Raw genomic sequence first — 12,349 nt, 5'->3', positions numbered from 1 at the left:
GTATAATCTTTTTTTATTATTATAGCTTTTTATTTACAAGTTATATGCATGGGTAATTTTACAGCACTGACAACTGCCAAACCTTTTGTCCCAATTTTTCCCCTCCTTCTCCCCACCCGGTCCCCGAGATGGCAGGTTGACCAATACAGGTCATGTATAAGCTTAATAAATAAAGTTGTCCTTTTTATTCTTTGCACTCTTTACATTCAGCTAGTTTCATTTCTCATCACCCCAGTTGCTTTAGCAGCTGAAATAGTTCTTTGATCTTGCTTTTTGCATATTACAATGTCTTGTATTTATAGATATCCTTATTTCAGTAGCTTAAAGCTTCTATGATTTCATTCATTGGAGTGACCCATGTGTACTACAACCTCTCTACTTAATAATTGCTCCATGAGTTGTGGGAACAAAAACAAAACAAAACAATCATTTGGTGCCCAATCTTCTTATCTTAAGTCTCATGGAAATTAATGGGTTGTTTTTTAGATGACCATGTTTATTTAAAGCTTTTCTTGCTTTTTGGGTTCTATCAGAAGGCTTTCCTAATATGGCCTTCTAGAGGCTAATGTCCACTTTATGCTACAGTGAGTTAAAAACTTTAAACATAAACGTGCTACTGAGAGCTGGAGAGGAGGAGAATACAACATAGATAAATTCAAGGAACTTAGAATAGGGAGACACACACACACACACACACACACACACACACACACACACACACACACGGATCAGGAAAGGGTTCCTGAAAGAGAAAACCCTTAAGCTGATCTCTGAAAGAAGCTAGGAATTCTAATACACAAAAGTGAGGAGAATGGGTATGCTAGTAAATGTTTAACAATCAGCTCTTGTGGTGAGGGAAGTGACAGATGGGGTAAGTACACACAATGCATTTGAATCTATATCATTAATTTTCTCCATAACTTTGTTAAGTTAAGGCAATCATCAAAACAATAAGAAGATTTTTGCCAATCTCCAAGGTGTAAATACTCACACTGTGAAAATCGAATAACTGCTAACCAGTAGGGACTGGCCTTGATTCCAGTTATGGGGTTTAGCTTGGGCAAAGGCACAGATGCAGTAAATCAAATGGGAGGTAAGGGAATAGAAAGTCTAGGGTGCGAAGATGGTGTAGTGAAGGCAACATTAGTGAAGTCATGGAGACCTGAGATTAAATCTGGCCACTAATGCTCACTAGTAGTGTGACCTTGTACAAATGACTTAACCTCTGCCTGTTTCAGTTTCCTCATCTGTTAAATGGGGTTAATAAAGATATGTTACTAACATATGTCCCAAAGCTGTTGTGGGGATAATATGTGTAAAGTACTCTGCAAACATTAAAGCACTGAATAAGTTCTCGCTATTATAAATAGGCTACTTTGCTGGAAAACAAAATGTGAAGCAACTAATGGGAAATAAGTCTAAAACCATAGGCTAGAGACTCAGCAGTCTTGCTGAGAACTTTAAATGTCAAACTATAGAGAATAACTTTCATTCTAGAGACAATAGAGAGTCAGCAAAGATTTTTAAGGAGGAGAGTTACCCGGCCAGACTTACTCTTCAGGAAGATTTTTAGGTGACTTTGTGAAGACAAATTAGAGAGAGGATTAGAGATACTGAACAGCAGAGTGACTAGAAACAGACTAATTAGAAAGCTATAGTAAGAGTCTAGTTAAATAGTAGTGAGGATCTGGAATACAGTTATGACCATGTGATTAGAGAAAACATTGTATAAATTGATGTCCCCAGAGTTACTGACATAAACAAAGTCATGGATATGGTTAAACTATAGGATTTGATAATAGATTTTGAGCTGAGAGAGACCTTATGATTTACCTAGTCCACCTCCCTAATTTTGAAGAAGATGAAACTGAGACTCATTAAAGTTTATGACTTGCCCAATATCATATAGATAATAAATTGCTGGGTCAGGACGTGAACCCAGATCTTTTGGCACTTTTTTCCATTATGCTATATTTTGCTGACTTTATAATTTTGAACACCAAACAAGAAAAAAAGAAACAAGTTAAAAGAAAAATTGGAAGGAAAACTGAAAGGATTTTTTAACATGAATTATTGAATGACACAGCAAGGAGCAATGCAAAAGTGGAATAAACAGAAGACAAAATTATATTCTGGCACACAACTAGTTTATGGCAGAGTTAGAACTGTGTTTTTTTTTTAATTTTCTAAAACTTGCCTATGATGTCATCGATATAGATAACTACTAGGTGAGGAAATTCTTCCTACCAGTGCTGGTCAAAGCCTATTCTGCAACTTATATTGGCTAGGGCAAGGAGGGGTAAAAAAGACTTGCCCCAAATCATACAGACAGTGTTTGGCTTTATGCTATTTGCATTTCAATGCTTTATAAAAACTGGGATTTGGAATTTAATTCACACATGTAGACAGAATCTAGACTGTAATCTGTAAAACACAAAGGAAGGAAGTTTGGATATTGTGTAGATGAACTTTGTTTTACAGATAAGATGACTATATTTCAGAAGTCAGTTTACTATTTTAAAGTCACTCAACCAGAGCTAGGACCTGAATTCAGACCTCCTTATTATAAACTCAGAGATCTTTCCACTACATACACCATGTTTTATCTTGATTGTCTGATGCAACAGGAAAGAGGACTAGCTAGTAATCTTATTTTGCATGTGGCCATAACATATAAACACAAATATACACACATGGGTTTACAAACACAAAGAAAATTTTGTGCCAGTACATTCATTAATTAGTACTTTTTTTTTTGATGATCATACTGCTCTTTTGGTTGCATTGATTATTATTTTAAATAATTTGAATTGGAAATAGCCTTGTTTTATACAGATATTTAGGCTACAATGGTATTTGTAGCAAGATGATTTCATAGTCACATATGATATTTGGATTAGTTCCTTGGAGGGCTTCAGGATCAGTCAGAATCAGGATAAATCAAAGTCCTTGGCCTTTAGAGGGAGAAGTGAAGGAGGCAGGCAAGCTGCCACACAGCTTGCCCAAGATGTAACCTGGATTCTGGAGTCTGGAGTTTCCAGCTTCTCTCCTCCTCATTCTGCAGCCAACTGAAACTGATCTCTCTCCCTCAGCCCTCTAATCCTTGTCTGGGATTACCTCACCACCAAACATTCAGCAAACAATGGTCCTGAGGAGAGCCATCACATTACCATATCATCTAAATATATGTATATAGAGCCATTATCTCACACTGAATAGGTAATTAGCCTTAAGTGTTCTGCTGTCTGATCCAAGAACACCTTTTCAGAGTCTCAGCCCTCTATAGCCACATAATCAAGGAACTGAAATGGATCTAAAAAGTCATCTAGTCTATAACACCCTTGACATTGGTCATCCAGTTTGTGCTTGAAAACTTATGGTGATGGCAAATTCACAACTTCCATTCTATTTTTGTATTGCCTTTAATGTTAGGATAGCTTTTCTTTCATTGTACTTAAATCTACTTCTCTTTACCTTCTACCTAATATTACTTGTTCTGTCCTTTGGGACCAAGTAGAAAAAAATCTAATCCTTCACTGTAACAACCCGTCAGATACTGGAAGGCAACTATTACAGCCCACCTAGCCTTTGTTGAGACTAAATATCCTCGAATCCTTTGAAGAGTCTCATGAATGAGCTTCATGATCCAATCTATTCATCATGCTAGTCACTTTCTTCTAATTGTCAGCGTTCTTAAAAAGTGGTGTGTGGAACTGAGCAAATTATAACAGATATGTTCTAATCAGGTTAGAGTATAGCAAAACTTTTGTCTTCTCTTGTTCTGCACACAGTCTTTCTATTAATCCGATCAAAGAATACGTTAACTTTCTGAGCCACTATATCATAGCATTGATTTAAATGGGCTAAGAGTATCCTAAAAATTTTAGGTCTTTTTCATATAATCTCTATATCCCAAGAGTTGAAACATTATATAGTACAGTGACATTACTATTAGCTTTGTCAGTTGTGCCAAATTCAAATAGAAGGGGGGGTACTAAATTCAAGGATCTCTGAGGGCTGCATATTGACTTAGAAAACCACATATTAATATTTTCTATGTTATATTATAATGTTATTTCTATTGTCAAATATTTAATCAGATTCAGAATGCATTCAGGAGTACAGTGGACTGCATGAAATCCTTCAGACCAAGAGTTTGACACCTCACGTTTTGGAGACAAAGTACCTGAGTACAAATCCTGCCTCTGGGACTTATTCCTTGTATGAGATTGGACAAGTCACTTTAACTTTTCTGAACTTTAGTTTATCCATCTGTGAAATAAAGATGTTAAAATAAAAATAACATAAAAGGTTCCTTTCAGTTCTAAATATATTGACTTATATTTGTGCAATTATTCTTTTTAAATCCAAGTATAGAAGTTCATATTTAATCTTATTAAATTTTATCTTCTCAGATTTGGCTTATGATATTAGCATTTTAATAAATTGTGGGATTCTTATTCTGACATTGAACATGTTAAATATCCCTCCCAGGATAGGTTCATCTATAAATATGATGAACTGGCCACTTGTGTATCAAACTCACTGATAAAAATGTCAGATAATATAGAGCCAAGGACATACCCTAGGTCCTCTAATATAATAGTGTGAAATTCAAATCTAAATAGGGGCCACTAATCCATACATAAGCTTCCTGCAGACATACTCACAGTTTTGTTTTGAGTCAATTTGGGCATTTTGTAGGTTTCATGTAGTCTATAGGCTATGTTTTCAACAGCTCTGCTCTCATAGAGCCTTCCCTCCAGGGTTAGCATTAATATTTTAAAATCGATTCTTAATTTCACTTAAATGTACTATCCTCTAATGCATATCTCTTCATTCTATCCATAAGGATATATATATAAAAAAAAAACTTTTTCAAATTCTTTGTTCAAATCCAAGTTTATGTTACCTATAGTGTTACCCTGAGATATCAGGCTCATAATTTCATCTAAAAAGGAAATAAAGCTATATGGGCATTGAGATTTTTCTTGAAACCATGTAAGATTTTAGAGATCACTGACTTCCACAAATTAATGAACCATCTTTCTTTTTTAATAATAATTCTGGAATTTTCCCAGGAAATAAAATCAGACTTATAGATCTGTATCTCTTCTTTTAAAAAGACAATTAAAATGATAGTATTTACTTCTTTTTTTTTAATACACATGCTTTATGAATCATGCTGGGAAAGAAAAATCAGAGCAAAAGAAAAAAATGGGAGAGGAAAAAACAGAAATAAGAAGTGAATATAGTGTGTGTTGATTTATATTCGATCTTTATAGTTCTTTTTCTGGTTTCAGATGACATTTTTTATCCAAAGTCTACTGGGATTGCTTTGTTTCACTGAATCATTAAGAACAAAGTCTTTCATAGTAGATCATCACACATTCTTTTTTTTTTCTTATGTTATTTACTAAATAATTATGGTTAGACTTTTTCTTTTAATTTTTTATTAAACATTTTTATTTACAAAACATTTATGCATAGATACTTTTCACCCTTGTAAAACCTTGCATTTCAATTTTTTCCCCTCTCTTCCTCCCACCCTAAGGTGTCCTCCCACCTTAGATGGCAAGTAATCCAATATGTTAAACATATGCCATTCTTCTATAAATTTTCCACAATTGTCATGATGCACACAAAAAAATCAGATCAAAAAGAATATAAAAATAAGAAAGAAAACAAAATGCAAGCAAACTACAACAAAAAGTGAAAATACTATGTTGTGGTCCACATTCAGTCCCCACAATTCTCTCTCTGGGTGCAAATGGCTCTTTTGCATCATAAGACCATTGGAATTGGCCTGAATTTTATCTTGCTATCACGTCTATCAGAGTTGATCATAGTATAATCTTGCTGTTTCTGTGTACAATGTTCTCTTGGTTGTAGTCATTTCACTCAGCATCAATTTATGTAAGTCTCTCCAAACTTTCCTGAAATCATCCTGCTGATCATTTCTTATAGAATGATAACATTTCATATTATTCACATATAATAACTTAGTCACTCTTCAACTGATGGACATCTACTCAGTTCCAATTTCTTGCAACTACAAAAAATTCTACTACAAACATTTTTGCACATGTAGATCCTTTTCCCTTTTTTATGGTCTCTTTGGGATAAAGGTCCAGTAGAGACACAGCTAGATCAAAGGATATGCACAGTTTGATAGCTCTTTGGGCTTAGTTCCAAATTGCTCTCCAGAATGGTTGGATCAGTTTAGAGTTCCACCAACAATATATTAGTATCCCACTTTTCCCATATCCCTTCCAATATTCAACATTATCTTTTCTTGTCATCTTAGCCAATCTGAGGGGTAGGTAGTGGTACCTCAGAATTGTCTTAAACTGCATTTCTCTGATCAATAGTGATTTAGAGCATTTTTTCATATGACTATATATAAATGGTTTTAATTTCTTTTTCTGAAAATTGTCTGTTCATATCCTTTGTCCATTTATCAATTAAAGAATAATATGAATTCTTTTACATTTGAGTCAATTCTTTCTATATATATTTTAGAAATGAGGCATTTTTCAGAAGGTCTTGGATGTAAAAAATTTTTCTCAGTTTATTGCTTTTCTTCTAATCTTGTCTGTTTTAGTTTTGTTTGCACAAAACCTTTTTAACTTAATATAATCAAAATTATCCATTTTGCCTTCCAAAATATACTCTAGTTCTTGGGCCACAAATTCCTTCCTTTGCCAAGATCTGAGAGGTAGGCTATCACTTGTTCTTCTAATTTGCTTATAGCATCACTCTTTATGTCTAAATCATCAACTCTTTTCAACCTTATCTTAGTATAGATATGTGTGGGTCATTGCACATTCTTGCTATTATTGTGTATAATGTATTCCTGGTTCTGCTTGTTTCACTCAGCATCAGTTCATGTAAATCTTTCCAGGCCTTTATATAATCAGCTTGTTCATCATTTTTATAGAACAATTATATTCTATTATGGTCATATATCACAACTTGTTCAGCCATTCCCCAATTGATGTGCATCACTCATTTTGTAATTCTTTGCTACCACAAAAAGAACTGCTACAAACATTTTTGCACATGTGGGTCCTTTTCCCTTCTTTATGATTTTCTTAGGATACAGATTCAATAATGTTATTGCTGGGTCAAAAGGCATGCATAGTTTGATAGCCTTTTGGGCATATTCCACATTGCTCTCCAGAATTGTGGATATTTAGCCAATAATGCATTTGTGTCCCAGCTTTCCCACATCTCCTCTAACATTTATCATTATCTTTTCCTGTCATCTTAGCCAATCTGAGAGGTGTGAGGTGATATCTCAGAGTTGTTTTAATTTGTGTTTCTCTGATCAATAGTGATTTAGAGCATTTTTTCATATGATTATAGATGGCTTTAATTTCATCATCTGAACATTTTCTGTTCATATCCTTTGACCATTTATCAACTAAGGATTTGTTTCTAATCTTATAGCATCTCTTCCTATGTTTTTGACATATAGAACCTGAATAAAGTTAAAGTGGAAATTTACAAATATCCTCAAAACTAGATAATCAGAGTTAAAACTAGCTCTTAGTCATTTTTGAGTGAATTATTATTGATATTTAGCCACTAACTGAGGTAAGTGTGAATATCCCTCATTTATTAGTCCCATTAATGTGCCTTTGTTGTTTTCATTAAAGGCACTGAGGTTGAAGGAGGACCTAACATGCCCCTGACTATAATGTTCCAGATAAAAGGAAGACAAATTAAAAGCAAAGTGTGACAGGAAAGAGAAGAGCTGGCTCTTGTTGGCATTAATAATGCTGCAAGCTGGATTAGCCAATTAGGTCTGAAGGCAAGTGAAAAAGGAGTTATGCTGAATGAATGCCTAAATAGCCTATTTTTCTGCCTTCTATAGGCTTTGAAGTCTCAGGTGACCGTGAATTCTTAAGTATTAAGCACCTTAGCTAAGATTTTCTCATTTCATATAATTTTGTTCATGCCTTACATATAAATTATCCCTTTTTAATTATTTACTCTATTTCCTTTATCCATGAAAATTCATTTCTGTTTTAGTCAAGCCAGTCTACTTTCTGTCCCCACAGTACATGATGACTATACCCCCTCTCTCAATTTGTTGAAATTGCCTTGGGACTTATCATAGACTCTGTAGAAGAATTAGACTAGTCAGTGGTGCTAAAACTAATATGCTTTTATTGGTCATAAAGAGGAAGATTGGAAATTTAAAGAGGGGAAATACAGGGGATAAAAAGACAGAGGGGGAGTCAGAAAGAAACAAGAGCAGCACCTGCTTCCATAAAAGAGCAACAATCAATATTGCCAAAACAAACTGCGAAAGTTGTGGGGGATGCAGAGGAAAGGAAAGATGAACCTTGTTAATGAATATATTCAGATCAAGAGCTGAAAGGAAGTCTTTAGTGATTTCCTGAAACAATTTCATTATTATATTTTTCCAATTACATGTAAAGATATTCATTTTTGTGAGATTTTGAGCTCCAAAATTTTTCTCCCTCTCTCCCTCTTACTTTCCCCCTCCCCAAGATAGTAAGCAATCTGATATAGGTTATACATGTGCAACTATTTTAAACATACTTTCATGTTGTGAAAGAAATATCAGAATGTGAAGGGAAAACTAGGGGAAAAAAAAACAAAAAATGGTAATAATAGTATGCTTCAATCCTCATTCAGTCTCCCTAATTCTTTCTCTAGAAATAGATGGCATTTTCTATCCCAGATCTTTTGAACTGCCTTGGATCACTGCATTGCTGAGAATTCATTCTACCATAATCTCTCATCACATAATCTTGCTGTTATTATTTACAATGTTTTTCCTAGTTCTGCTCACTTCACTCAGCATCACTTCATATAACTTTTCTTGGGCTTTTCTGAAATCAACCTGCTCATTCTTTCTTCCTCTAAAAAAAAAAAATTAGTTTAAAAAACAGAATGAAAAAAAAAAAAGAAAAACAGAAAAGGAAAACAAAATAGAACAACACTGGCATATGCCCAGCAAAACATCAGGGAGGATTCAAAATATTTAATAATATATTACTCAATCAAGAAAGGATACATAATAATAGAAGAAATTATATTCATGAGTGTCCATCTTTTCTTTACTTTCTTGTAGGTTGTTCTTTTGTTCTCTTCTTTCACTTTTTTCTCCCTTTCATCCCTACCACCTCTCCCAGACAGATTATAGTTAAGCAAGGATTTATTTATATAGATATGTATATATATATATATATACACACACATACACACACATATTCATCTCAAACACACACACACACACAAACATATCATTTTGTTCTACTTGTTCATTCTTTATATTCTGTTTTGTTATTTCTTGGTCTCTTATAGTTTCCCTGGCTTCCCCTTGTCTAATTCTAATTTTCAGAGAATTATTTTTATCTTTAAGACTGTATTTCCTTTTCTAGTTGGTTAACCTTTTTTTCATAATCCTTGTTTTTCTTGGATGGTTTTTATTTTTATTTTTCTTCAATGTTTCTCATTTGATTTTTAAATTCTTTTTTAAATTCCATAAATTTTCTCTGGACACAGAATCATTTCATGTTGCAGGGGTCCTCAAACTACGGCCTGCAGGCCAGATGCAGCAGCTGAGGCCATTTATTCCCCTCACCCAAGGCTATGAAGTTTCTTTATTTAAAGGCCCACAAAACAAAGTTTTTGTTTTTACTATAGTCCAGCCCTCCAACAGTCTGAGGAACAGTGAACTGGTCCCCTATTTAAAAAGTTTGAGGACCCCTAGATAGACAAATTTTTGTTTGTTTGTTTTTTTACTTCATTGTTCTCCTCTGAAAATGAATGCTGTTCTTCCCTATTCTCATAGTAAGTTTCTATGTCTGGGTTCTTTCTTCTTTGCCTGTTCATTTAAAAAAAAAATAAGATGTATTAGTGTAAGTACCTCTAATGGATGAGTGTAGGGTTAGTGCCTCTAACTTTACTTCAGTTCTCCCTTCTGACCTGGAATTCCAAATAAAGAACTCCCCACTTCTTAAAGTACCCACAGCCAGCAGCATCCCTCCCCAGTGCCTTCTTCCCTCATCAGGTGTGCTGGATCCTTCCTACCCAGAGCATATCTGTGCAGCACATCTGGGCCTGGATTTTCTAATCAGCAGAGGTTCCCTCAGTCTTCTCTGACTCACACCCACTAAAGGACACAAGGTCCAAAAAGTGAAAGTTTCTGTGGTTCTGGATGAGGCTTCATCCAGATGAATACAGTTAGCTTCAAAGTCCTCACTCAGTGTTTCTATTTTGTTGTTTTTATCATGAAATTTTTACTTTTATTAATTAGTTCAACAGTTTTCTTAATTTCAATTTTATTAATCTTTCCTTTGAGTTTCAGAGTTTCTAATTTGGTATTTAATGGGGGGGGGGAGTTAATTTGTTCTTTTTCTAGCTTTTTTAGTTGCATGCCCAATTCATTGATTTTTCTCTTTCTCTATTTTATTCATATAGCTATTTAGAGATAAAAAATTTCCCCTAACAACTACTTTGGCTACATCCCATAAATTTTAGTATATTATCTCATTATTGTCATTATCTTGGAAAAAATTATGGGTTGTTTTTGTGATTTGTTGTTTGACCCATTATTTTTTTAGAATTGGATTATTTAATTTCCAATTAGTTTTAGTCTATCTTTCCCTGCCCTTTATTGGATATAATTTTTATTGCATTATGGTCTGAAAAGGAAGCATTTATTTATTATTTCTGCCATTCTGCATTTGATGGTGAGATTTTTATGCCCTAATACATGGTCAATTTTTGTGTAGGTGCCATATACTACTGATAAAAAAAGGATATTCCTTTCTATTTCTATTTAATTTTCTCCAGAGGTCTATCATATAAAGGTTTTCTAGGATTCTAAGTATCATTCTTTATATCTAAATCATGAACTCATTTCAACTTTGTCATATCAACATTATCAGCTTATATCAACTTTATTATCAATTATATATATCAACTTATTTATCAAAAATATATATTGTTCTGTGCCAAATTTCTACCATACTATTTTTCAATTTTCCCAACAATTTTTGTCAAATAGTGAATTTTTATTCCAGAAGCTGGAGACTTTAGGTTATCAAAGAGCAGATTACTGTAATCATTAACTATCATGTCTTGTATATCTAGTCTATTCCACTGATCCATTACTCTATTTCTTTGCTGTTACAAATGGTTTTGATGACTCCCATTATACAATACAGTTTTAGGTCTAATAGTACTTTGCCTCCTTCCTTTGCATTTTTTTCATTAGTTTTCCAAATATTCTTCACCTTTTGTTCTTCCAGATTAATTTTATCCTTATTTTTTCTAGCTCTATGAATTTTTTGACAGTTTGATCAGTATGGCGCTTAATGAGTAGATTAATTAAGAGAGAATTTTCATTTGTATTACATTAGCTTGGCCTATCTATGAGCAATTGATATTTTTCCAATTGTTTAGATGTAACTTTTGTAAAAAGTGTTTGAAATTATGTTCAAATAGTTCCTGGCTTGTCTTGGCAAGTATACTTCAAATATTTTATTTTATATTGTCTACAGCTATTTAAAATAGGATTTCTCTTTTTATATCTTGCTGCTGGTCTTTGTTGGTAAGAAATGCCTATGATTTATATGGGTTTATTTATATAATGCAACTTTGCTAAAGTTGTTAATTGTTTCAAGAAGTTTTTGATTGATTCTATAGGATTCTCTAAATATATAATCATATCATCTGTATTATTTGTTTCCTCATTACTTATTTTAATTCCTTAAATTTCAATAATTCCTAATAATTATTATTCTTATTCCTTCAACAAAAGAAACAAATTTTCTTATTTCTAAAGCTAACTTTTGTACTGCAATAGAATAAAATAATTGCTGCTTTTTTTTGGCTTTGACAATTTAATCATACCTGTCTTTCAGTGATGAACAAGAGAAGGAAAATAATCTTAGTTCAAATATTGATATGCCTATGTTGCATTTGAGAATATCAGAGTTCAAGGAAGTGAAGTGTCTTGAGGGATCCTAGACTTCCAGATTTAGGACTGGAAGTATCTTGGCGATCCCTGTCCTATTCATAAAATTAGTAAGTGTGAGATCCAGGAAGTAAAGATAAATCTCCTGAATATCAATCCACAGTGTTCTTCATGATATTTACTCTCAAGGTCTACTTTTTTCATGAGGTTCTTCCCTTACTAGAATCATAGAATGTCAGTTATTAATGGACTTTAATGAATGCATCAGTGCCACTTCTTTATTATACAGATACACTCATCTGTAAGACCCAGGGTCTAAAAATTGCTTTGCAACTAGGTTAAAGGTAGAGCTTTTCAACCTTATCCATTGTATAAAAAAATCTCATA

The sequence above is a fragment of the Antechinus flavipes genome, chromosome 2, assembly GCF_016432865.1.
Source record: "Antechinus flavipes isolate AdamAnt ecotype Samford, QLD, Australia chromosome 2, AdamAnt_v2, whole genome shotgun sequence".
Taxonomy (NCBI): Eukaryota; Metazoa; Chordata; class Mammalia; order Dasyuromorphia; family Dasyuridae; genus Antechinus; species Antechinus flavipes.
Note: the sequence above shows the minus strand (reverse complement) of the source record.